Below are 26,820 nucleotides of genomic sequence, written 5' to 3' on the forward strand. Positions count from 1 at the left end.
AGGCCAGGATGGGGAAAAATGTTTAAGCCAGAAAGAGGCCGGCTTCTAGAGGAAGTGCTGGTAGCCAAAGGCCGCCTGCTTGGGTCTGGCTCAGCATACTCCCTCAATTCTTGACGTCAGTGCTGTCAAGGTTAGAGCGTGCAGAAGGGCTGGAACTGCACGGAAAACGTCATGTGTGAGACAGGGAGGGGGAGGAAGTAGAGCTGGCGCGGCCAGGGAGGGGCAGGTCTTCCTGCAGGGCTATTTTCACAGCATGGTGAGGACAAGGGAATGAGGAAATATAATTTTGCAAAGAAAAATTGTTAAAAGAAAAGAGACAAAGCATCACCATCACGTACGCACACTAACACAGACACACGCACACAAATGCGCACAGAACGGAATATTGGCTGCAAAGAATAAATAATTCTGTTTTCATCCTGTTGCCAAAAAGGGCTGGTTCTCTCCAACTGTTGACTGCTATCTTTTCACTATTTCTTTTTTGATTACCCTGAAAACTTTTGTAAGTTGTTAACTACTTTTGATAGGCATTAGTTACAAATGGAAGTTCTGGAGCCAGACGTCTTGAGACAAAACCCCAGTCCCCATCACTTCCAAACTGTGGTGTGGATACTTTACCTCCATATTTCTTAGTTTTGTCATCTATAAAATAGAAATAATAACAACTTACACCTCATAAAATTATTATGAGGATTATATAAGATAATGCATGTGAAGCACATAGAAATTCAGTCTTATATATTATAAAATTTTCAACTCAAATAAAAATGCAGCAGTTTCTGGACATCCAATAACATGTAAGAAAAATGGATGGAGATTGTGAGAGGTTTAAAAAGGTATACACAAAGCCATCCTTTATTTACAAAATAAGGAGGGAGCCATCCAGATGTGAAAAAATTGAATAAGACACATATTCAAGGCAAAACAGAAAATGAATACAACCAAATAGAGATTTTCACTAAATACAGGGATAGTAGGTAGATCCTTTTTCAGAATGTAAAAAAGGAAATACAGTTTACTGAAAATAAATTTTAAGGGAGAAAAGAGTATCCCCATATTCTTTGATTTAGACAGCACTTCATATGTCATTTAGTTCAAGCTTTTGCTTATTACAGGAATCATTTTTATAACCTCTCTGACAGCTTTTCAGTCAGTGAGTGATTCTTTCATGTGGCTCATCATTCACTCACTCATGAAGCAATCTGTTCCATTTCTGAACAGCTCTAATAGGAAAGATGAGCAAAAGCTACCTGGAGAAGTATTTGTGGCAAAAAAGACAAAGGATTAATACTGTTAACTTATGAATAGCATAATTGTAGTACTTCTATTTCTAGTAATAGCAGATTGAGTTATTTGTATTAAAATTTTTCTGTTGAAAGCAATGAGAAAATTCTGAACAAAATAGTTTAAAAGAATTCTTCTTATAAACTGTCAAAGAAGTGATAAAATAGTAAAGATTTGCCGGGTCAAAATTGTAGGGAAAAATGCAACCCAAGAGATAAGCAAAAAAGAGTTTGATTTTGCCAAAACCAACACATGTGAGCTTTAGTTTTGAGATCTTTAGCCTTGCAAGAAAATCGAGGAAAGAACCAAACGCAGAGCCTTCTTAGGCTGTGGAATCATCAACTTAATTAGAAATCCAAGGAGTGCAGACTCAGAAAAGGGTAAGCAAAAATGAGATGGCACTTGCATGGATTTGCCAACAAATTTGCAATTGCTGGTGCCCCTTAAGAACACACACACACACACACACACACACACACAGAGTCAAGTTAATTAAAGTAGTACTAGCCTTGGTAATAATAATAAGCAGATGGAAGAAGTAATGTAAATTCTCACTAGAGAAAGATGCTGTTCTCACAGACCTTAAAATACTTCTGTGAGAATAATTTTCAAGTAAAATGAGAAACACAAATTCAAGGATTTCCAATCACCCAAGGAAACAAGGAACCATGAGCAAGAAAACAACAAAAATTAAAAATTAAAAAAAAAGAAAGAAAGAGAGAGAGGAAGAAAAGAAGTAAATGTCAAAAATGCCAGATACTGGAACTATTAGACACAGGTTATAAAAGTTGTGTTTGCTAGATTTAAAAAAATTAAAACCAAGTTTGAAAATATCTTCAAGGAATAGAATAGTAGTTTAAGAAGTGATCTAGAGTATTTTAAAAACTAACATTTCTAGAATTAAAAATATAATAATTAAAAGTTTAACATGTGAGTTTAAATGTAGATTAGATGTAGTCTGAAAGAGAATTAGAACGAGAAGAACCCTTAGAAGAAATGATCCAGGCTGTAGCATGGAAAGACAGTAGATGAAATACAGAAGGGAAATCAGAACATAAAAAGGATATTGAAAAGGTCTAATAAAGCTTTAATTGGAGTCTTATGGTTGAAAGGGACTATGGCAGAGAGATAATATTTGAATAGATAATAACAGAATTTTTCAGAACTGATGGAAGTTAAAATGTAGAGATTTGAAAAGCCTAAAAAATCTCTAGCAAGATAAATAAAACGGCATTTACACTTAATCATGCCATAGTGAAATTACAGAACTCCAAAGAAAAAGAAAAATCTTGAAAATAGAAAATAGAGATTACATTTAAGGAAAGGACTAACAGCTGATTTCACCATAACACTGAAAGCCAATAGCAATGGAAAGATGTCTTTAATGTGCTAGAAAAGGGAACTGTTAACCTGAAAATCTATACCCAGTGAAAAAAAAACCTTCCAAGTGAAGACAAAATTAAATTATTTTCAGGCAAACAGAAACTGAGAACGTTTGCCACCAGCAAACCTACACTAAAGGAAATGCAAAAGAATGATCTTAAGGCAGAAGCAAGAACCCAGAGAGAAGAGCCAAAGTGCTCAAGGGAATGAAGAGCAGAGAACATAGTGGATATGGGGATAAATCTAACAAAATAAACAAAATAACAATAATTAAACTTAATAATAAGGTATCAAAGATCAAAATAGAATTAAAATACAAAATAACATTAACAGATTAACTTGGAATGAGATAAAAAGGAGTTAAAGTGTTTTCATGACCTTATATTTTCTAGGATGTAATACAAGTATTAATCAAATTTATACTTTGATGAGTATTCATGTTTTAATTTCTAGAGCATAATTTCCAAATTAGTAAAAGGAAAAATTAGAATAAAAAAAAAATCAAAAGATTGCAGCAGAGAGGGAAATGAAGCAGAACAGGTAGGAGAGAAAGAAAATAAAAAATAAGACGGTATATTTTAAACACAAGTACATTAGTAATTGTTTAAATCTAAGCAGATAGATTGACAGTTAAAAGAAAAGAATATTAGCTTGGATTAAAGAACATTCCAATGAAATCTGGTATATAGCATAATTCCTGGAGGAGGGGCATTCACACCATAGTTTATGAAGAAGTTATCCTCTGAAGTTGTGCAGTGCACACCCTATGTAGTCCTGGATCCAACTGTAGAAAAGATGAAAATTAAAAGATAGAAAAATAGCTATTAAGTGAGCATGAAACAAAGGATAGCTGGTGTAGCTATACTAATATTAAACACAATAGATTTAAGTCAAAAGACATAGAGAATCACTTTAGAATGATAACAAGTTCAATTCATAGGAAGATGTAACGATTTTAAATATCCATACACCTAATGATAGAGATTCAAAATATGTAAATGAGAAATTGATGGAGCCACAAGAAGACATAGTCAATAAGAGAACCAAAAAAGATACAAGCACTCATATAACAGACTTTAACATACCTCTCTCAGGGATTGGAAGACCAAGCCACCCAAAAATAACCACTCAGGATTTTATCATCTCTCTCTCAATAACTGATAGAACTACAGGAAAAAAATCAATAAAGAAAAGAACAGAGGTTGAAAATTAATAAACTAGACATCCATTACAAGTAGTTAATAAACTTTCATAAAGTAGAAGAAAGCAGTAAAAACGGTAAGAGCAGGATAGAGGAGATCAACATAACTGAAATTTGGTTCCTTGAAAAGACAAAATTTAAAAACATCTGGCAAATTAATGAAAAAATTAAAAGAGAAAAAAGGAAAGAAGGCCCAAATAATCAACATCATGAAAGAATGATGAAGAATCATACCCATAACATTGGAACATTGTTAAGATGATGTTATGAGCACTTCCATCAATGAAAGGAAATGGAAATTTTATATAAAATTCACAAAATCTTAGAAAAATATAATTTATAAATCTCTCAAGAAGAAACATAAAACCTGATTCATCTCACAACTTTTATATCCCCTTAATGGAAAACTAGAATGACTTAAATTTTAGAAGCAATTGTGCAAGGTCTTCAAAATCTTCATGCACTTTTACCCAACAGTCTCAATTCTTAGAAACTTTCATAAGAAATTGCATCTAACTGCACAATCTTGTGGCACAAACATATTTCACAGAGTTATTTATACAAAAAAGAAAATTGAACCAAATCTTATGTAAAACTATTGCTGAACATCTAAGGAGATAGAGTCAAATGAGCCAAAAACATTTGTTTTCGCCAGTCTTCTCACTGGAAATATAGGAGATCTCTTTCTGTTTCATTTGTATTTTATTTGGGCATATACTATAAATGTCCAGCAACAGAGGCATTCATTCAGTAAATCATGGTACGATAGTATGAAATACAATGAAGTTTTTAGAAATGATCATTTTGTGGTAAATGTACTGATATGGAAAGTGTTTTTAAATACCTTGTTATATGTTAAAAAAAAAAGAACTTATAAAACAGTATATACGATGTACTGCCATTTGGAAAAAATATATATGATCTATGTCTATATGGAGAGAGACACATTTCTATAAATATAGAATGAAATCTAAGCAGATAGACAAAAAAAAAAAAAAAGGATATTTCTGGGTGGTAAGATTATAAGTAGGTCAACTTTTACTTCTTTCTCTCTTTTGGGCCAAAGCAAATTACAAGCCCAACCTAGGTTAAAGGGGTAGGGGACTTGATTTCATCTTCTGATGGAAGGAAAGAGTGTGGATCAAGAAGGCAGTGGAGGATTGAGGCCTCTTTTCTACACTCGAGAACATACTTTAGCAGAGTGTGGAGTTGCTCTTGAAAACTAGTCAAGGGAATTGAAACACTGATACAGCAAACGGCTCTCACCAGGGAGCTGTCTTATCATTGAGAGGTGCAATGCCTTAAACCCTGAGACCTGGCTTCTAATGAAATTTGAAGATGATCAACATATTGAAAACTAATTTTTTAAAATTATTAAAATTGTGTGAGTCCCTCAACAAGATAATTTTAAATAGAAAGTTAGTCATCATTTCAAGTCCTTCACTACTCAGGGTCTGTCAACTCTTTGGTGCTCTACCATGATCACACTTTAAATTCCACTCCTTCAAATAAATATAATTGATAGCATACCATTATGTAGCATTTTACAACCTCTTGATACATAGTCCTTTATTACTGATTTTTAAAAGGAAATTCTAAATAAAATGAGTTGTCAATAATGCAAACTTAAATCCAGATGTATGAAAAGTTCTTGACATGTGGCAGTTAATGAATATGAGCTAATACTGATAAATAACTTTACACAAAGTTCTAAAATTTATTAAAAATTTCTTTTTAAAGATGTAAAAGAAAAAAGAAAAGATTTGAATCTCTGAATCGGCAGTAAAAGAACTGGACATAAAATTTTGAAATTACAGATATGGGATTTGTTGTCTTATAGAATTTAAATATTTTGCAGAAGAGAGAAATATTCTTTTATTAAATATATTTATCAATTGCAGGGTTTCTTATGTTCTTGCATCAGTTTGCTGCGGTCAACTACAAGGACAGAAGTTTATATGCATGGTGCCTTATACACAAATATTATCCAAAAAGGGAATCATGGTTATATGTAGTATTGTCTGCAGTACTTAAAGAAATTATCATGAGTTTTGGGCTCCACGTTAGAACAAAAAATCCGAGTTGGGGGAGTGGGGCTCAGACAGTGATATTTTCTGAAAGCTCTTTCAGTGACTCTCATATGCAACCCAGGGTTGAGAATTACTGATTTAGGCAATTTTGAAAACCCGAATGTCCTAGAGAGGAGACCGACCTCTCATTGATGAGGCTATCCTTGAATACCCTTAGGAAGCAGGCAATTATTTTGGGGAGCTTTACCCCTTGGGCATAAGTTCTCTTGATTGTATGAGAGGAAAAAAGGACCAGATTAGGATAGGCTGACAAGGCACAGTGTCCTAGAAAGTTAGGTCAGGCTTCAGAGAGCAACCGAGCTTTATAGGGAAGCAGGCTTAGTAACAGCAAAACCAAGAATTATCTGTTGTAATGCTTAAGACAGAGTTTCTTATTTCAGGGAACAGAATTATCACTACTCTGGGGACTCAGGACCCCAAGTCAATTTGTGATCATTGCAACTCAGTTACAAGTTCCACTGGATTTGGGGCTAATACTGCCAGTAAACCTTATTTATCAGTTATACAGTGACCATTAATTTTTAAACTGTACTGTTTTTGAAATTGCAAGGCATTTTGTCATCAATGAGTACACTTAATGTAGTATTCTTTTCCATTATTACTAAACTGATGGTCTGTCTTAAAATTTATGACATCTTAGATTCAGGAAAACATGGTGTTTGGTGTTTCGAGTTCTCCAGAACTGGGCTTGTGGGTAAGACCTGGCATTAGAGTTAGCTGTGAGGATTTAGGGTCACTGAGAGGAGAAAGAGATCAGAACTGAAATGACAGAGCATAACACAGTCAAGATATTCAACAAGGACTGCTTCTGGTTCTTAAAATCTTGTGCTCTAGTATGAGAAATAGGCCAAGAATAGTGATGTACCCTGAGAATATTGTCCAGCAAATACAAAGTGGTTTGTTCATGAGACCACTTTTCCAACTGCTCACGCCCTCTGTTGGTGGTAGGCAGAGTGGATAAGTGTCCTATCAGTTTGCTTTTATCTTTCAAAGTCTGTAAGTTGGAAGGTGGAAAGTTGTGGGGTTTCACTGCCAAGTTCTGTGGAAAACACTATATGGTTTAAAAATCTAAAGGATCAAGATTGAAAAGGACTAGGGAAGGATTAATGAGTTGCAGTTGGGGCTTAAAGAATTTCAATAGGTAAAGAGAGGGCTTTTCAAGGGCTAATGAATGTGAAACTCTTGAGGGGAAAAGAGTAAGGTGCATTCCTGGCACCATGCCTTGTCTGGAACATCTCCTGATTCAGACCTGGAAGTCCTTACTTGGTTAATCCAGGCTTCATTTGCAAAGGCAAGAATCTACTTGCAAACAGTTGAAATGTGACCATATGCTTTCTCTCTGATATTCCCTCCTGATGCAGAAGTGGAGCTTAAGCCTCTCTGCGAGTTTTCGATCACAACTGGAGCTTTATGTCAACGTTTCTTAGCCATAGATACCCATTTCTCATCTTGCAAAACTTGTGCCAGAAAAGAACTCCCACCCACTTGCAGAGCAGTTCTGGCGCAGACAGACCCCTGAGGGCACAGAGTGGGATAACAGAGGGAGAACTGTATACATCCCCTGATTCTTGAAGTGTGGGGAGGTGTTTCTGGTGCTATCCTCCCGGGGGGAAGAATCCCACACACTGAGGATAATTTCTAGGCATGCCAAGTAATGGGGCAAAATTAAATTGGACTCTCCTTCTATCTTAAATCTAATTCATCTTCCTCTGCCATGTACTCACTCCACTAAAATATGGCATTAAAATTCCAGCACTTTACTTTGCACTTTCCACAGCCTCCTATAATCAGCAGTAATCTGATCTACTAGTTCATAAAATCCTAATATGGAATGACTTAGAAAAATGAAAGAAATTGGTCCTCAGCAAATGAGTAACAAGACATCAGCTTGGGAGTATTAGATCCCAACAGTAGAGGAGCAGTATCCAAGGGATAGAATTATTTATTATTATTATTATTATTATTATTATTATTATTATTATTATTACTGGATTTGTTGCATTGAGACTAAGAATCCATCCATTGTGTTAGTTGTTAGTGGAATTACATGCTCCTTGAGCACATTTAAATATTCCTTGGGAATGATTTGGAATACTGTTTTCTACAGAAACAGTATTGTTTAAATAGGTCTGTAACTGTCAGCAACTCATATTTAATTCTGAATTTGTTTTGGCTTCTAGTTTTCACACATTCAGGTGTCAGATCTGCTATAGTCTGGGGAAAAAAATGTTTTCTTCGAAACTAAAACACACCCCATCACTGATTCCAATGTACCTTACAGCTTTAGGATAGAAGTACACAGGATTGTGTTAGCTGTACAAGGGTATGTTTTATTTCTTCTTTAAAACTAAGATCCTATTGGAATCTTCTCCTCCCCATCCCGAGTGAGGAAATCCCAGACAAAACTTCTCTTGTATTTACTTGCTTTGTCCATGCCAGAACTACAAAAGGAGAAATCATATTCTGGCAGTGGTTGTCCTGAGAGGGAGAAATAAGCTAACATGTTGAAACATTTAGAAATATACCACGAGGGACTTCCCTGGTGGCACAGTGGTTAAGAATCCGCCTGCCAATGCAGGGGACACGGGTTCGAGCCCTGGTCCCAGAAGATCCCACATGGCACGGAGCAACTAAGCCCGTGTGCCACAACTACTGAGCCTGCAAACCACAACTACTGAGGCCACGTGCCACAACTACTGAAGCCCGTGCGCCTAGAGCCCTTGCTCTGCAACAAAGAGAAGCCACCGCAATGAGAAGCCCGCGCATCGCAACGAAGAGTAGCCCCGCTCACCGCAACTAGAGAAAGCCCACGCGCATCAACAAAGACCCAACGCAGACAAAAATGAATGGATTAATTAATTAATTTAAAAAAAGAAATATACCACGAATATTTATGTATTATGGGGTGTTTATATGTGCATATACATATATACGTTTATCTTATAATGATAGCATAAGAGCCAAGATTCCTACATATTATACAACTTAGATTTATTATCAACTCTAGTTTCATGACATTGACTAGAGAGGATGGACTAGAAATAATGGTCCCCTTTAACTTTAGATTGCATGATTTTATAATTTGTATATATTTATATTTTTCTATAATTTGTATATATTATGACTGACTTAATAAGGTGGAGAATATGGGCAGGTCATGTGCATACTTTTCTTTTCCTCCTGAAGGCCAGGTGTGTAAGACTGTATGCAAGAGAAAGCTTCTAAAGATTTTGTACATAAGTGATTGCAACAAGATGACCATTGATGTCCAGGTACGTTTTGAAAGGACAGGAAATTATTTTATGCTTTTTTATATTCCTTACAGTGTTTATTTCATTGCTTTGACTATTAAATATCTAGGAAATGACTGATTAAATAAAGGAAGAAAGAAACGAATGAGTGAATGAAAAAATACGTTCATATCAAATAACGTGTATGAAATCTACAATAGGAAGTAGTCAGATAGTAAATATTTTAGGCTCTGCAGTTCATAGTCTCTGTCGCAACTACTCACCTGCCATTTTAGAGCAAAAACAGCTATAGACAATGTGTAAACAAAAGAGTGGGGCTGTGTTCTAATAAAACTTTATTTACAAAAACAGTCTGTGGTCTTAATTCAGCCAGAGAGCTATAGTTTGCCAATTGCTGATCTAAAGCATCCAGGGCAATCCTTTATTCTCAGAATAACTGATTAACTTATAGGTATTTTAATGATTTGCAAGACTGCATGAAAATGTCAGCTCAGAGGAAATACTTCTCACTCAAACTGGTGAGCCATCAATACACAGATGGTGTATAGGACCAGCCAGACTTTTGTACTTCATCTCCTCACTGTCACTAAATTCCTACTGGCCTTGCTGCATTTTATGTGCTTTTCCCATTTCCGGGCTAAATGAGGGAAAGGGGATAGATGGCATAAGAGGACATTACATGCGACTGCAGGCAGCCCAAATTGTCTACCCGTTAGTCACTTTGGATTTCCAGCGGGGTGAATGCTGCATTCATGAATGCCCAGAGACAGCCCGGGCAAGGTCCAGACAGTCTGCTGGCAGAAAGAAAGCTGAAAGCAAAGGAAAGCCTGTGTTGATTGTCATCTGCAGTTATGAGTCTGAGAAATAGGAGCTATGAATCAGCCTGTCTGAGGCTCTGCTGTCTTTATTTGAAGGAGTAAGGAAGATAATATTTTAAAAAGCTTTTAGGAATAAAATGAGCCTTAACCACTAGAGAGAAGAATCACAGTCTGCAGCTATATTGCCTCGGGGCCTAATGATGATTCATTGTAAAATTAGACCAATTAAGCATCCTCCCCCAGTTTTGTAGTCTTGAGAGAGTTAGATAAGATCATTGGTTCACTTTGACTCATGGAATCCTAAAACAAAAGGGATCCCAGAGATCTTCTGGTCATAGGGTCATGGAATGTTTGAAGAATAGGACATCTCACTGGAGATCTGGTCAACCCTTTTATTGACAGATGAGGAAACTGAGTCCTGGTGAGGTAAGTGGTGTCCAGTGATTCATAGCTAGTGGGTGGTGAAGGGAGAACTTGAACTGGCATTCTCGATTCTGGGTTGATAGATTGATTGGTTCACTCATTAATACAATTACTATTCATTCAACCAATGTACTTTACACATGGATTCTCAAAGTGATTTTATCAGAGAATCCTTTTTGGTTTTTCACAAGGATCAGAGAAGATGGGCATTCCTAAGAACCTACTTCAGGAAGTGCTGTGATTATTACTCCACACCCTCAAGCCCTTTCAACACCCACATGTCCACTTTACAGGTGAAGAAAATGAGATCCTAAGAGTCTAGGCTGTTCACTCCTGGGTTTGTCTGCATATTAGAATGACCTAGGAATCTTTTAAAAATCCCAAAGCCTATGCCACATCCAGACCAATAAATCACAATTTCTGGGGCAAGGCAGAGACACCATATTTTTTGAAGTTTCCCAGGTGATTTCAATGGGCAGAAAGTTTTGGGAACCACCGGGCCAGGTGATGTCTTATGTTATACCTCATGTGGGAAGACTCATTATCCACTGTGGGAAAAAAATGATCTGGGGACATGAGAAGAAATGCAATAACATTTCTCAAAAGGAGGCCCTGCCTCATACACACATACACACACACACACACACACACACATACACACACACCCATAGAGTAGTTCTGAAGAATAAATGAACTAATATAGGTAAAAGTGCTCTAGGAAACCAAAGGAGTTATAGTATATAGCACACTTTTATATTAAGCTATCCTCAAATTTCAATTAGCTGTGAATGTTGTTTTATCCAACTATTTATTTGGAAGAATTATTCAGAAATTTGAGAATCAGTAAACTTTCTAAAGCACTTGTTTTGAAAGTAGTCCTAAAATTGATTGCTTCTTCTTCTGACATTTCTAATATTGCAGCTCTAAGATGACATTTCGATTGGAGTCTATCTGCTTAGGGTCCTAACTTAGCAGCCCACCTGCTCTGCCTTTCAGAAAGCTTTACTGTAGATGCTCTTCAAAGACAGCAGCCGTAGTTCGGGTTCATTCACACTTTATATGAAGTAACTTACTTGTGCTTGCTTGAAAACTAAAATCTAAAAACCATTTTTGGAAGAAATTGTGTATATACTATATTTTAAAATGTAAAGTTATTTTGCAAATGTAATGAATCAAAGAAGATGCAGGATATGTCATAATTAAGCTCCCTCTTGATGCTTTTGCATAAAAAGTTTATTACCCTATGCCACTGAAATACCATATATAATATTCTGTTGGGTTTTCTTTATCAAATCTTCCCCTACCAGCCTCAGTCGGGCAGTAGGTGACTTTGGTATGATAAGCTAAAATGGAAGATTATGATATACCATTAAATGTTTCCATTGGAAAAAAATTCCAGATACATTTTTAAGGTGGTTGTTACTGGATTGCAGTTTTGGTGCCTTTCAGAACTTGCTCACTTTCTTCAGGTCCAGATGAGCTCTCTGGTCCTCACTCCCCTGGCTCATTTCTGTTTCCACAGTTTGCCTCCATGCTTTTGGCTCTATCTCATTTACTGGAGGCTCATCCTCTCCTGCTCTGAGATCCTCTGTCCTCCCGGGGGTGGGGAAGCAGCGCAGCAGGAGCCCCCGACCCCCGAGTTGCCCATCCAAAACCAATGAACTGTCTCAACATGGTCAAATGCATTCTTGTTCCCAGTGGCTCGAAGTTGCCGTTGCCTGGTGAGCACACTACTCTTACCTAGATTGTGTTTAACTGGGGTGACTTTAAGAGATTATGGGAGGAGCTAAGTGACTCCCCACTCCCGGCTGCCCCTCCGTGTATTCTCTCCTATCGAAGTTTAGAATGTAAAGCAAAATAAAATATTACAGTGCTTCATTCTTATGCTGATATTCAAAAATCTCGCTTTCTATAGGAAATCATTTTGTGGGATTTAGGAGAGAAGAGCCAAGAAATGCTTGCTAGGAAAACCAAAGGACAGAGTCAATAGGAAAGAGTTGGAGCGTTTGTAAAAAGAAAACTGCAAAGCATGGAAGATCTCTTCTATTGTGGTAGTGACAACCTATCAAAATAAACAGTGATGGCGGTATTTGCTTTTCTGAGACTTGAGCCAGCATTTATATTGATAAAACTTCCACACTAAACAAAATACAGGCCTATCTATCTTCAGTTTTTACATGTGGGCAGCCTGACATCCCAGGGCATCCATGTGTCCACTAGGTATCTTCATCCTATGGCAGATAAATGTTAATCTTAGAAACCATATATTCTCAAATGCTTCTACTTCTGGAGTACCATGTTAACAACAATAAATATAGTATTAAAAAATGAATATATTCTTGTGGGTGAGAGTGGAAAAGGATGGAAAGGAAGAAGAGAGACTGAGATACCCCACACTAAGAAGACAGAGATAAACAAAAGTGGTCTTTCTACCAACACATGATGGTCTGTTTATTTTGATTGGTCACTAGGACAATAGAATATATCTTTAATGTTTGGGAATTTTCTTTTTTATGATGGCACTGGCTCTTTCCCTATTGACCCAATCTTGTTGTTTTCAGAGCAAGCATTTTTTGACTCTTCTTTCTTAAATCCCACAACAAGAAATCAGGGGGCTACTAAGTGCTACTGGGTGAAGATAAACTCATGAGACATACCTTTCTTTTCATGAGACTTATCTTTCAAACACCTCAGATCTTTGTTTCTAAGGACATCCATACCCCTTGTTTTAGAAAATAAGTTCAAGGTTTTTAAGATAGTTGCTTTCTTCAAATATTTTAAGCCATTTTCTTTGGTGGATGTGAAAAATGCAACTGAACACATGAGGACATTGGACTATCTGTTTTAGCATTATTGCCAAAATACTGCTTGAAAATTCTGATTCGTCACTCCTTATGGGACTGGTGGCACTGGTTTTCTGTTGTTGCTGTGTGTTCGTGTGTCCATGCATGTGTGTGTGTGTGTGTTTTCCTAGCTTGTTCATCTAGAAGTTTTATTTCCTTTCATCGTCCAGGGCAAGGACATCATTAGAGATTCCAATGAGACAAATCCATACCAGGATCAACAAACTAGGGACATTGACCTCATTTCTTATTGCAGAAGGCAAATTCCATGCTGTTTTCTAATACTTCTGGGTCATAGAAAGGTGACTTTTTTTTAATTTATTGTTCTTCCTGTCGGGTCCAGGTGAGGCAGGGACCCTCCTGGTGTCTGCGTAATGATAACTGAAGCCCATATCCCTGCCCTGGACTCATGTGCAGCTTTTCTTTTTCTCTTTTGCTGCAAGGAAACCTATGGAAGCTGCTCTTATAAAAGATTATGGCACCTGAGAACTGGTAACTTTTGTCCAGCTCCTTTTTTTTTTTTCTGGCTGTGCAGCATGGCATGTGGGATCTTAGTTCCCCAACCATGGATCCAGGGATGGATGGAACCCGTGCCCCCTGCAGTGGGAACACAGAGTCTTAACCACTGGACTGCCAGGGAAGTCCTGTCCAGCTCCTTGTACTCTGGCCCTGATTTTGGGAGTGGGGGGAAGCCAGCCCCTCTGAACTTTCAACGAGTTAAAGGAAAACCACTGAGTGAGCCTTTAAAGAGGACAGGAAGGTCTAATCCACATGCATCACTATCTGCTTTGATCATAAATCCCCACGCACATTTATTTGTACTATATGTCCCTGTCTGACATGGGAAACAGACATTAAAAATAATTTGGCTTCTTGCTGGGGTCTATGAATTTAAGTGATATGAATGTGCTTGTACATTTTTGCAACGATTAATGCTTGAGGGCCTGGGTGCCAGGCATAGCATACAAGGAGTGGCTCTGCCTACAAATTAGCAGATCAGTCTAGGAATCTGGGAAAAAATTCCAATATTTCTGGAATCACAGAGCACTGAGTTCATATTCCCAGGCTCTGCCACGTAATTAATGTGGAACCATGAGCAATGGACTGAACTTCAATAGATCTCAACTTCCTCACTGAGAAACTAAGGAAAATAGTTCCTACCTCACAAGCAGTGAGTGAAACTTAAATGACATACTATACATAGAGGGTCTGGAACAAACTATGTGCTCAACAAAAGTTAATTCCTTTTTTCTTTACATGGTGAGTCTTTTATCCCCCAGTCAATATCCCTCCATCTGACCTTATTTTGGTCAATAACAGCCATGTGGAGAGATTCAAGCCTCTTAGAAGTGGGACCCACCGGTCTTCACCTGCCAACGGACATTTATCTCCTTGCCTTAAAAGGAGCTCTGTGCTGCGTGAAAAGGAGAAAGGGATGCTGCTTCAGACCAGGATGGATTTACTGCTTTCTGCTCCCTGTAATTTGAAGGGTTAATTTGCTTTCATGTTGCTCCCACTGATAATCACTGTTATTATGGGATGCAGGTTCCCACAAAAATAAAGAGAGATGCTTTTTTTTCAAAGCATAAACTGGCAAGACCATAGTTAATTTCCATGAGAGTCAAGAGAGCAAAACTCTGGGCCAGTCTTTGAATATTCACATGGGACATTTTATGTCCCAGAGACAGTGCTTAAAAGGCAGGAATTCCATACCTTGAATTCACTTTCCCATGAAAGGCTGCAGAAGTTACTGCAGGAAACAAAAAAGCAATTTACCTTTACCCTAAACAATCCTCCCCCCCTACCCTTTCTCCAACCTCCTCTTTCCCACTCCAGTTCACTACCTGAAAAATTCTAGCACTGGGAGGGAACTTTAACTCTTTATTACTCAAAGTGTAGACCATGGACCATAGCTTTGGCCTCACTTGGGAGCTGGTTAAAAATGCAGCGTCTTGCCCCCTACCCCAGACATTCTGAATCAGAGTCTGCATTTTCATAAGATCCTCAAGGATTCCCCTGCTCCGTGGAGTTTGGGAAACAGGACTTTACCTGACATCCATGTGGTCGGGCCACATAAAGCTATGTTTCTGAATTGTGGAAATGCTGATCAAAACCCTACTTGTTGTACGTCTTTTATCTCTATTTTCCTGTTGTAAAAAATCTTTAGCACAAAGGAAGGCAATAACACCAAAACCTCCATGTGGAAAATTTAGACTCAGAGAGTTTTAGAACTGTGCATTATTTATCGTAGGTCTTCTGTTATATTCAGGCCCACTGGAAACCTGCCTGTACATGTAACAGTATTTTGGGCTATTAATTAATGTCATTGTCTAGTGAAGATCTATCATTTTTACTTGTGAGTAACACAGGACAGTTTTGAAAACCATACTTTTGTTTTCTTGCAGCAGTGGTTTTATATAGGCCTCTGGGTAAAGCAGATACTGTTGGGCTGACCTAAACTATACCAAGAAAACCAAAGGGTGAAAAAAAAACCAAAAAAATTTAAACACAGGTATTAGAGATACTTTGGAAAATGCCAAAGTTTTGGTGGTTTTTTTGTTTGTTTTTTCATTTTTTTTGTTGTTGCTGTTTTTTTACACTAAGGCAAGGATGGGAATTCATAAAATAGTGTCGAGCATGCAAAGTATACAGTTAATGTCTAAGTATAATCACATCATGACGTGTAACTATATCATGAAGTCATGGTATTCTGACTCATTTATAAACATAATTTATTAGCAAATAGATGTTGAATATTAGCCATACATAAATTATGTTACAAGGGCTCTGGAGGAATATGAAATGAAGACATTTTGCCATCAAAAGTGTCCTGTGGGGCTTCCCTGGTGGCGCAGTGGTTGAGAATCTGCCTGCCGATGCAGGGGACACGGGTTCGAGCCCCGGTCTGGGAAGATCCCACATGCCGCGGAGCAACTAGGCCCATGAGCCACAACTACTGAGCCTGCGTGTCTGGAGCCTGTGCTCCGCAACAAGAGAGGCCGCGACAGTGAGAGGCCCGCACACCGCGATGAAGAGTGGCCCCCGCTCGCCGCAACTAGAGAAAGCCCTCACACAGCAACGAAGACCCAACACAGTCAAAAATAAATAAATAAATAAATTAATTAATTAATAAAAAAAAAAGTAGGTAAACATATATATTAAAAAAAAAAAAAGTGTCCTGTGACTGGTGAGGATGAAGGTGTTTATAGCTCGTCATTACCCAGGACCCGAGAGAGACAGCCCTACAAGTGACGCAGGGAAAAGGGAGGGACGCAGAAGCAGAAGAGGTGGGTCAAGATCAGCGGAGAAAACCTCGTCCCTGAAGGTATCACCGAAGGGAGCTGCTAACCAAAAACTCTGCCTACTGTCCTCCAATTCCCTATCTTCCTGAGCCTACTCACTACAAACCCTCCACAATCCATCACCCAGGAAAGGGTGAAGAGCAGAGCCTTCTGGTGGATTAGGGTGGATCACCCTTGCACTCATGGGAAACAGGAGAAGTGAGCTGGGGGACCTTGGCTGCGAGCCCCCTGACAGGCACATCCTTCACACTGTGGCATAATGTGGCCTGGTATGCTTTGAAGGCCTCTCATGGCGGTGGTCTTGACGTGTCTTTCAGTGGACACTGATTTTTATCACCAATCCATAACAAACTATTCTGCCGACAGAAGGAAAAGGTGGGGGACAGGGTAGAGGAGTGGGTAGCTGATAACAGTCTGCATTTAGGAAAGGTTTACAAAGATCAATATAAGCATCCTTTGGGGGCTTCCTCTGGCTGCCAGCCTGCTGTGTGGGGACTTTCATGTGTGCACAGAGGGGGACCGAAATCACATGTCATGTTTCTGAGCGCCTAGTTAGTAAAGAAAGCTTGCACATATGCAAAATAAACTTGTAATGCTCAACCTTTATATCGGTTTGTACACATATAAACAATTGTCAAAGCTCCTGGAGCTGTATACCTTAGACCTGTGCATTTCACCTCATATAGGTTCTATCTCAGTACAAATAAATTAATTAATTAAGTAGCTTAGCTGGGTAAGGAAGCGGGAATGAGGGTTTCAGGAGACACGCTTCGCCTGCCATTGATAATTGTTATAACTGAGTGATGGTGAGTCCATGGGGGTCCCTTTACCAGTCTTTTTTTTTAAAATTATTTATTTATTTATTTATTTTTGGCTGTGTTGGGTCTTCGTTTCTGTGCGAGGGCTTTCTCTAGTTGCGGGGAGCGGGGGCCACTCTTCATTGGGGTGCGCGGGCCTCTCACTATCGTGGCCTCTCTTGTTGCGGAGCACAGGCTCCAGACGCGCAGGCTCAGTAATTGTGGCTCACGGGCCTAGTTGCTCTGCGGCATGTGGGATCTTCCCAGACCAGGGCTCGAACCCGTGTCCCCTGCATTGGCAGGCAGATTCTCAACCACTGCGCCACCAGGGAAGCCCCTACCAGTCTTTCTTTAAAACAAAAAGGCAAGGAAGTGGTTAGCTTAGTCAGAAGACTGGTTTACCTTTACAGGGTCAGGAGGGGACAGGCTCAGAGGTGGGACAGGGGAGCTGACAGCATCTGTTTCTTGACCTAGAGGGTGGTTCCATAGGTGTTTGCTCTGTGATAACTCACTGAGCTGTGTATCATTTTCTCTGTGTATGTTACGTTTTGCAATAAAGGTTTTTAAACTTCTGTACCACGAAAGACACCATAAAATACACACATAATAATACATGCATATAAATTAACTAAAGGATTATATGTCACAAGCTTTCCTAGGTGCCATTTTGCACATAAATTAGAGCACACAAGAAAGAGATGAACATAAATCACCCCCCACCCTACCCCCCAGCCTTCAGTGCTGTTGATTGTTGCTAAGAGAAAAAAAGGTGTCACCCAGAGGGAGGGGAGAGCATCTTGGGATGTTTCATAGTCTGGGCCCTTCTAATCACACAGTTTGCATCTCCTTCCTTGGAAACAGGAGCCAACAAGCATTTTCTCACATGAGTTTAAGCAAGGCCGACATGCCTCAGGGCCTTTGCACTTGCTGTGGACTTGGCCTGAGGCTTGGCTGCCGCTGAAAGTTGGAGAGCTTACTTCCTCACTGGCTTCAGGATCTGACTCAAATCACACTTTCTCAGCACTAAAATCTAAAATTGCTACCATACCTCTCTTGACATTTCCTAACTCTTTTCTCTGATTTGATCATCTTCTTAGCACTTATAAATTAAATTGTATTTGAATCTCTCTCTCTCTCTTCCCCATTGGAATGTCAGCCGCACAAGCACAAGGATTTGTGGAGGTTTTGTTCACTGCACCTAAAATAGTGCCTGGCGCATAATAGGTGCTCATTAAATATTTGCTGAAATAATTGAATCACTGAAAGGGGAAATGTGGGAGTAGAAATTGATGTTACAAAGGCAGTCTTTGGCATAATGAATTCATTGTTTACAAATGCCTTGTGGTTAAAGAATCTATTTTACCTTATTCCATAATACTTTTTACTACTTATTTTGTAAAGCTACAGGTAGAATACATTTTGAATGTTATGGATTATGGAGCCTGACCCGGAATCTTTATTTGTACCATGGATTTCATTAGAACTCATGTTCTGAATTCCAAACACCACCACGCGAACCAGCCTTTGAAATATGACAATGTGCCTTAATTGTACCTCGAGTCACCCCCAGGTTGAGCTGTGTATTCCACAGACAGTCCCCAGATTTCTCTTACTGCAATCATTACACCAGCTAAAGGACATATTTTTCAGCTGATATCCTGCTGTTTTTACGAAGGGAATTGATTCTAATTGCCAGTTTCCTGCATTTTTCTTAAACATTTAGCCTTTGCAAGAAAAAAAAAAAATGCAAGATGAAAATTCCACACGTTACTAGGATTACTTCATAAACAGAACATTCTTGACTTTGGAATTCCCCCCAGACTCTGAACTGAGCTTACCCATACAGAAAACCTGAATTCATTCTGAAATGGGAGGAAAGCAGGGCAAAATGTTATCTTGGAGCTATGACATTTGGCTTCCAGTAGACACACAAAATGGACACACATCAAATGTCAGGCAGGCTGATAACGGACAGGAAGTACCTCTGTCAACACAGTGAGCTTGACCTTCACTGGCAGCAAAACCCTGGATGCAATGCATCTGCTCTAAAACAGTCACCCAGGGAGTGAACAAAGCCGGGCCTGCAGGCAAGGATGCAGGACCGTGGTGCTCTAGGATCTCAGGACACCCTACAGATAATCAGACTGAAGTCCGGCCAACAGGGAGGGCCCCGTGTATTTATCCATTGTTGGGAGATGAGCAGAGCAGAAAAATAGACCCTGGTTCCAAGTCTTCCCTGGCTCCATTATCAGGAAAACAGGACAATATAAGACAGAAATAAAATACAGAAACTTCCTCTTTGCCATCATTTTGAATCTGTCCTGGCACAGATTTGCACTGACATCAGCTCCCAGCGGGTCCAATATGAAATTTATCTTCATGGAAATGTGACCTTTGGCTGCCAGTAGACTAAAAAATACAGCCAACAATGGGGCAAATAAAGATAAAGACGTTTGTGCAGGACAAATGCTGCATTTCCTACACACAGCTTTATAACTCCCCTGTCCCGGGAATGAAAAGAAAACAAATGGATACAGTCGGCCATCGGGAACCTCCGCTGTGTTATCTGCACACTGCTCAGGGTGATAAAGTAGATAATCTCCTTGCAGGGATTGGAACAGGATGACTAATTGATATTGCTATGAATAAACAGTGTGTGATACTTGCAAGGCGGGCGGGCAGGGACTGTCGTAAAATGTTCTAGGCAATTCACTAGATTTGTGCGCTGAAGACCTCATTTTGTTTTAACACTCAGGCCTCCTCGGCTTTAGGGTTCAGGAAATGATTTTGTGTTCCCACATTATGTGTGTACGTGTGTGTGGATGATTTAAGATTTTTCAAGTGTCAGACGTACTGTTTTGCTTAGCCAATCTTTTTAAACCCAAGTTCGATCTTAATTAAATCACATATGTTTTGAACTCAACATGTATGTGTATTTTACTTTGAGTATCTTTAGGTTATGGTTTAATAACTTTGGTCTTATTTTGCCCTGGTGCATGTTTTGGTTTTCCCTATTAATGTCTTGCATTTATACAGCTGTTTTCAAAGCAGCTGTGAAATATTTTTAAAATTTCTTCCCAAGGGGAAGAAACTGAGTCTAAGCAATACAGAAAAGGAAGAAGAAGAAAAAAAAAGACAAACATTCTTCTATGGGGTTCTGTCAGTGTATTTCAGATATACCAGGAAATCAGCTAAGCTAAGCAAACATAGACATTTTATGTGGCAAGAACAAAGTAATAGCCTTTTTACTTCAATAAATCACTGTCATAATTGTCCTAAAGCAATTTGTTTTGAGGACTAGACTTTGGGAAATCCTCCTTCCCAAAATATCCCCTTTATCTGGCTTTTCCTGATAGCAGAAATTCCACTGTTTGAGAGGCTGCAATAAAGCCACGGGGTACAAATATCTCTGCGAAAGGAGGGGCCCCCTGAAATATTTACACTTCGGGGTGAGGTGTTTAATCAAATGTGATAACTAACTGGGATGTGTTTTTCTCCTGAAGCCACTGATTTCCAAGAGGGAAGGGTGTCAAGATAGTGGTGGGAAGTTCTGACAGTGAGGGTAGGAAGGTGTTAAAGACAAGAGTCAACATCCTCTTACCATGCTGAGGGCTGTCTGTTTTAGTCCACGGGTCTGTGCAGTTAAACATCTGCCTGACAGTCTCAGAATAGAAGCTGGACATAAAACATCGTGGGATATGGCAGCTTTTCCCAACTACCTGAGCTTCCTCTTCACCCCAGAATTTCCGATGGAATTGTTCTGGGCGTATGAGCAAGACAGAGGCAGAAGAGAGTTTGAGAATCACTGCACCAGCGTATCCATTTGTCTGTCATTAAACTAATGTGAGCCCCAATAGAACATTGCTCCCCGGGAGTTGGCAAAGTGCCCCCCAGCTCTGCACCTCTAAGAGGAAAGAAAGGGGTATATAGGAGTCATTTTTAGGGCTGGCCTCTGTCTCTTCCATGTGTTGCTGACTAGGGCTCTTGGCCTCCTGAAGCAATAGAAATTGATCAGAGGCCAGACAAGAAATTCAGGCAAGGCTTTACTGAGGTCCCTGCTGCAACAGAGGGGGAGTGAGAATAAAACATTCCCTTGCTCGCTCCCCAAAGGGGGGTGAGCTGGCTCCTTATATGGGGTGAGAGTAGAGGCGGGTCCAGGGGTGGGCCAGAGGGGTGGCTTAGGTGGTTTGCGCACCCCTTATGTGGTGCTGTGTGCAGGGGGCATGCGTGGTACCCTGCTTGTGCTCCTGACACCTCAGAAGTGGCAGTTGGGCTTTTTGGTCTTTTTGTATCTTGTTGCCCATAATTTGCCCCAACTGCACATGCACGCAGTTATTTTTAGTCACATGGTTCCTTTGTGTTCTGTTGCTCTAGGAGACGTTTGTCCAGGTGCAAGCACTGCAGCCAAGGGGCCTGGGTCCCAGGTCCCAGCCTGTCTCCCATGGGCAACGACCCCCTCTCTCCAGTACAGCTGTCCCCTTCTCCCACCACATACGCGCTATCATATGGCCAAGAAGGCAGAGAAGGACAATTCTGCAGTTGTGTGGAGGATCATCCATCAGGTTGTGAGGAGCTACGGGCTTAGGGAAGGAGCTCGTCTGCCTTGAGTGTATAGGAATCTATCTGTAGGGGGAGATAGCCAGACACCTCAGAATTTCAGCCAATCACACGTGACCGTCACAATTGTACTGTCTCTGAACCACATGTCTAATCACTTACATATTTTCAACTTCCTTTCTTTCAATTCTTTGACTCAAATAAAAACTAAGCTCACCCCACACTCACTTCTTCCTTCAAAGCACTTACCACAGTTTTTAATTCTGTTTATTTGTATGCCTGGCCTACTGGACATGATCAAGGAATAATTGCTGAATTTTACTTGTTCAGTGTTATCAAAGACTAATTATTTTGTTTTGTTTTTCAAAAATTTAAAACATGGTTCATCTGCAAGTATAGAATGAACATGAATCAAAGATTTCAACTCCATTATGATGGGACCAGGACTATGGAAAACCAGTTCCAAAGAGGAATAGAAAATCAGAGGTTATTACAGGCATTTGAAAAAGATGGACTAAAATGTCCAGGTTAGATAAAAAGCTGGTCAACATCTCACGGGGCAACCAGACAGTCACCTTAAGGTTCCATGTAGTTTGGTGGTTCCAAGTAGTGTAGTGGTTATCACATCTGCTTTACACGCAGAAGGTCCTGGGTTCCATTCCCAGTGGAACCACAGGACTGCTTATATTTCTGTTCAAACGGTCACCTTAGGAGTTATTTTTTTTCTACCAAACAGAACACTCTTACATCTTCTACTGGATGAAAATCAACATCTTCTCCACTAGATGGTGACTCAAATGAGAGGAAAGATCACGTCTTTTATTTTACTCAAATTAATTAATTTTACAAAGAAACTTTTCACATTATCTATACATGGGAACCAGGATTACTTTCCATAAATCCAAGGTAACACCCCAAAGTTGGCACAATAGGACAGTGTTTTCTTCAATGTTGGTAAAGCCTTCATTTCACTAGGCCCAGCTTTGCAGAGAAGGCACAGAAAACCTCCCTCGTGGAGGGGCACACTTCCTGACCTTCAGGTTCATATCTTCGAAAATGTTTGCTTTCTGGGACACTGGTTAAGCCAAGGTCCTTTTCCCAGTTGGACCACTACACTCTTATTAAGCCTAGGTTTTAGGTTTGCTTGAAGAGGTCTCTTCTGGCAGACCACATAAAACCATTACGATGAACACTGTTGTCTGCCAAAGGCTCTCAATCTGGAGCCTGCTCTCTCTTGGTTAAAAAGGGAGATTAGCAAGCATTAGAGAGGTGTTGAAGACACCCTAGCACCACACTGAGACTTTCGTCATGACATTGGCAGGGTGACCTACCAGGAATGAAATGTGGGTAACCATCTCAGTAAACGACTCTAATTTTTTTTAACAGCACATATCCTCCACATATTGGGAAACACAGGGCTAGAGATGATGGCTAACACCCTCTCATGCTCTAACATTCTTGTTTTTCTTATTTAGCAATAGCATCAAGAAATGAAAGACTTTAGTGAGCTTCTAATCCAAGATTTCGGAGAAAAGGTTCAGATACACGACACAGGATTCGTGACTCTTAACTACAGTCCAGTGCTCCTGCCAATCTAACTGTGGCACACGTTGAGTTCTATTTCTAAGTTGATGGGTCTAGTCAGAGCGAGACTGTATATGGTAATAGGACTGGATGACTTCTGAGAATTCGGGGAGGAATCCCGGTAGGCAGCATTGAAATAGCCACGGTAAGAGGAAACATGGGCTCTGGTGCCAGAGCTGCTAGGATTTTGCTCTCCACCTCTACTCCTTACTATCTGCGTAATCTTGGGTGCATTTTTTAACCACTTTGAACTTCAGTCTCTTTATCTGTAAAATGGGGATAGTATTCAGGCTTCTCTCATTGAGTTGTTGTGTAGATTAAATGAGTAAACGGAAGGCATTCAGCACAGTGCCTGGCCCATGGTCAGCGCTGCATAAATGCAAGGTGCTGTTGAAACTGGCCTGCCCACCTCTCACAGGATTCCATTTCTCCTTCCATCCTCACTCCACAAATATTCCTCTCGGTTTTAGAAAATAGCATTTCTACAGTACACAAGATCGTATTCTTCTCCATATGTTGGCCGAGGAGCCTGGTAGACAGAAAATCTCCAGCTTGCTTGCAGAACAAAATCCAAATGGACTGTGTTTTTATAATGGGAAAGATCAGTAGTGAAGTGAAAAACCCCAACCAGTGTTTGTTCCTGCAGGACGAAATGATGGCAAATGAGCAAGAATTTGGGAGCATAGCAAACATGGAGAATCTGGCTGAAAGCAGGGCAGGATAGTGAAAGAGATGTAAAGATGGACAGAGAGATTTTAACTGAATCAAAAAAATAAAGGGAATTTAAAAGCTGTCCTTGAATTAAAAAAAAAAACTTTGGGGATCACTAATGCGTGACTGTTAGACACCCTTACTAGGAAACACCAAGACACCCTTAGTAGGAAACACCAGTTGCGCAAATGTTCTGAATGGTCCCAATCCTCATAGCAGCATTAGATAATTTGGACAGTCATGATGGAATCTTCTGATTTTCATGTCTGATTTTTAAGGAGTGAATTCAGACAGATCTTCTGATAGAAACAGAGGGGCTTTCTCCATTTCCAAAATTTCTTTCGAAGAACATTTAGGGCCTGATTGTTATGTGCAAAACCCAATGGTAGAAGCTTCCCTCAAGGAGTTTCTGATGGAATGAGTGAAAAGCAGAACACATGAACAAATAATAGAAATCTGAAGCACTGTGACAGAGCCAAGAAAGGGTGCTGTGGTCCATTTGTTACCAGACAATGGCTGTGGAGAAAGGGAAGTGACCAGATCACAGTAAGAAAAATGCTGACACTTTGTGGGCTGGTCAGATGCCACTTTGTTCAGTTCTGGTTGTGCTGTTTTAAGAGGGATACTCAGGGAATATAAGATGATGGTCCCTGGTGATACTTTGCCAGGGAAAAGATGAGGAAGGGATCCCTGAAATCATCAGGTGGGCAAATCAGCAGAGTACCATGGGAAGCATCATGAGGAAGAAGTCAGTTCTTTCTCTAGTATTTTTCTAGGTTGACCAGATGGAAATAATGAGGAAGCAGCTTTGAGCACACGATGAGAATGTAATAAGTCATGTGTGTTACTGAGAGCAGAATAGGCTATATTTTGAGGTAGTGAGCTCCTGACCACTGAAGGCATTCAAGTAATTTTTGGATAATAGATATAATGACTGCTAACCAAGTGATCCCTACATGGGGAACCCTTGAGTTTTTTCCCTACTCTAATATATTTTGTAAATAGTAGAAAAATTAAAACAGAATTAAAATAGATTTAAAAAAAATATATTTTTAAATGTTAAGAGCACATCTCTTTTACAAAATGAAGCACACAGATGTCATTTTATCCACCATCAGTCTAACAGATTTAGACCCCAATTCTAGCCCAGCTCCTTACTAGATAGGGTGTCTTTTCATACAAGTGTTTCCTCAACCCCTCTAAATTTAAATTATAGTCCCCTTGGTATATTCCCTCATAGCATCCCTTTCCCCTTCACAGCATTATCACAACTTGTAATCATCTCTCTGCCACATACTGAAAGCTCCAAAAGGACATGAAACACTCTGAATTGGTCGCCCCTGGAAACCCACCACCCAGTGTCGGTGACAATGAGCAGTTTGCATATAGTTGTTGAAATGAATTTTAAAAATGTAAATCCCTGCTCTTTGGTTCCAAGTTTTTCTACATAGTGGAGATAAAAATGCCTGCCCTCAGAGTTTTGTTTTTTAAAGATTAAGTGTGTGAGTGTGTGTGTGTACATACGATCAGCATACATAGGATATGATAACATGTATAAATGTGTGTGGTATATGTTCATATATATGATCTCTGAATTCCAACTCCTGTGTGGTGTGGCACATAGAAGGTGCCCAATAACATGAAAAGTTAGCATTGGTTTATTATTATGGCTTCTCGATACTGAGTGTGTAGTCTGTGTTAGAGAACTGTGGGTGCCCGGAAGTGGAGAAGTGAACTCTCGCTCTGAGATTCGGGGCTCTATAAATCCAGATGAAAACATGCAGAAAAAAGGTAATACTACCAGATGCACAGATTCATTTATTCACTCAACAGTGTGTTAGGTGAGGAAGATGCAAAGGTGGATTCTACTGGAACCTAATACCTTTACTTAACATAGTGAAGGGTCTGGTATAAAAGATGGATACGGACACATAATTACAAGGCAGTGAGATGAGAACAAGAAGAGAGCAAAGTAGAGTGAAGACTAACCCCAGAGTGTTTGAATCCGTCAAGTGATACTTGAATAGAAACTCAGATCAGGGACTTACAGGAGTCAGGGCTGAAATTCAGAGCCAATTTCTATCATATCTACCTGTCCATACCAGTTAGTAACAGGCATCGCTCCACTCCCCACCCCAGCGTTCCGTACCTACCCACCCTGTGGAGCTGCCCCAAAAACCAGCTAGTAAAGGCTTCCTCACTGGAGCTGCAGGGCTCCTTCAGGACCAAGCTGATGCATCAAGCCTAACTGGTCTTTTCCTGAGCATGATCTCTTATTGAATATTTGACAATCACCCTTCCCAGGAGGATTTGGGAGTGTGGAGGAGGAGGAGGAGGGAAAGCTTGAGGAAGAAAGGAACATCATAAAAGGAAAAGACCACGTGGTCTGAAATCACTGAAGTCCAAGGTGAGAGAGCAAAGCAGAAACTAGTGCGTGGGCCTAGGTGAGTGGATCTTGAAGGGCAAAATATTATGCAAGCAGGGCCCTGGCATTTTGATGCTGGCATTGAAATCTACCACTTTCTAGCTTTGTAGACAAGGGCAAATCATTTGACCACACTAAGCCTCAATTCTTC

At 39.8% G+C, this 26,820-nt stretch overlaps 1 non-coding gene across 1 annotated transcript; it reads left to right on the forward strand.

The window, feature by feature from the left end:
* Positions 1–22,547: 22,547 nt before the first annotated feature.
* Positions 22,548–22,622, forward strand: TRNAV-UAC (transfer RNA valine (anticodon UAC)). Its single transcript has one exon. It is a non-coding gene; the product is annotated as a tRNA-Val (tRNA).
* The last annotated feature ends 4,198 nt before the right edge of the window (positions 22,623–26,820 follow it).

This window comes from Eubalaena glacialis, chromosome 13 (assembly GCF_028564815.1).
Source record: "Eubalaena glacialis isolate mEubGla1 chromosome 13, mEubGla1.1.hap2.+ XY, whole genome shotgun sequence".
Classification (NCBI taxonomy): domain Eukaryota; kingdom Metazoa; phylum Chordata; class Mammalia; order Artiodactyla; family Balaenidae; genus Eubalaena; species Eubalaena glacialis.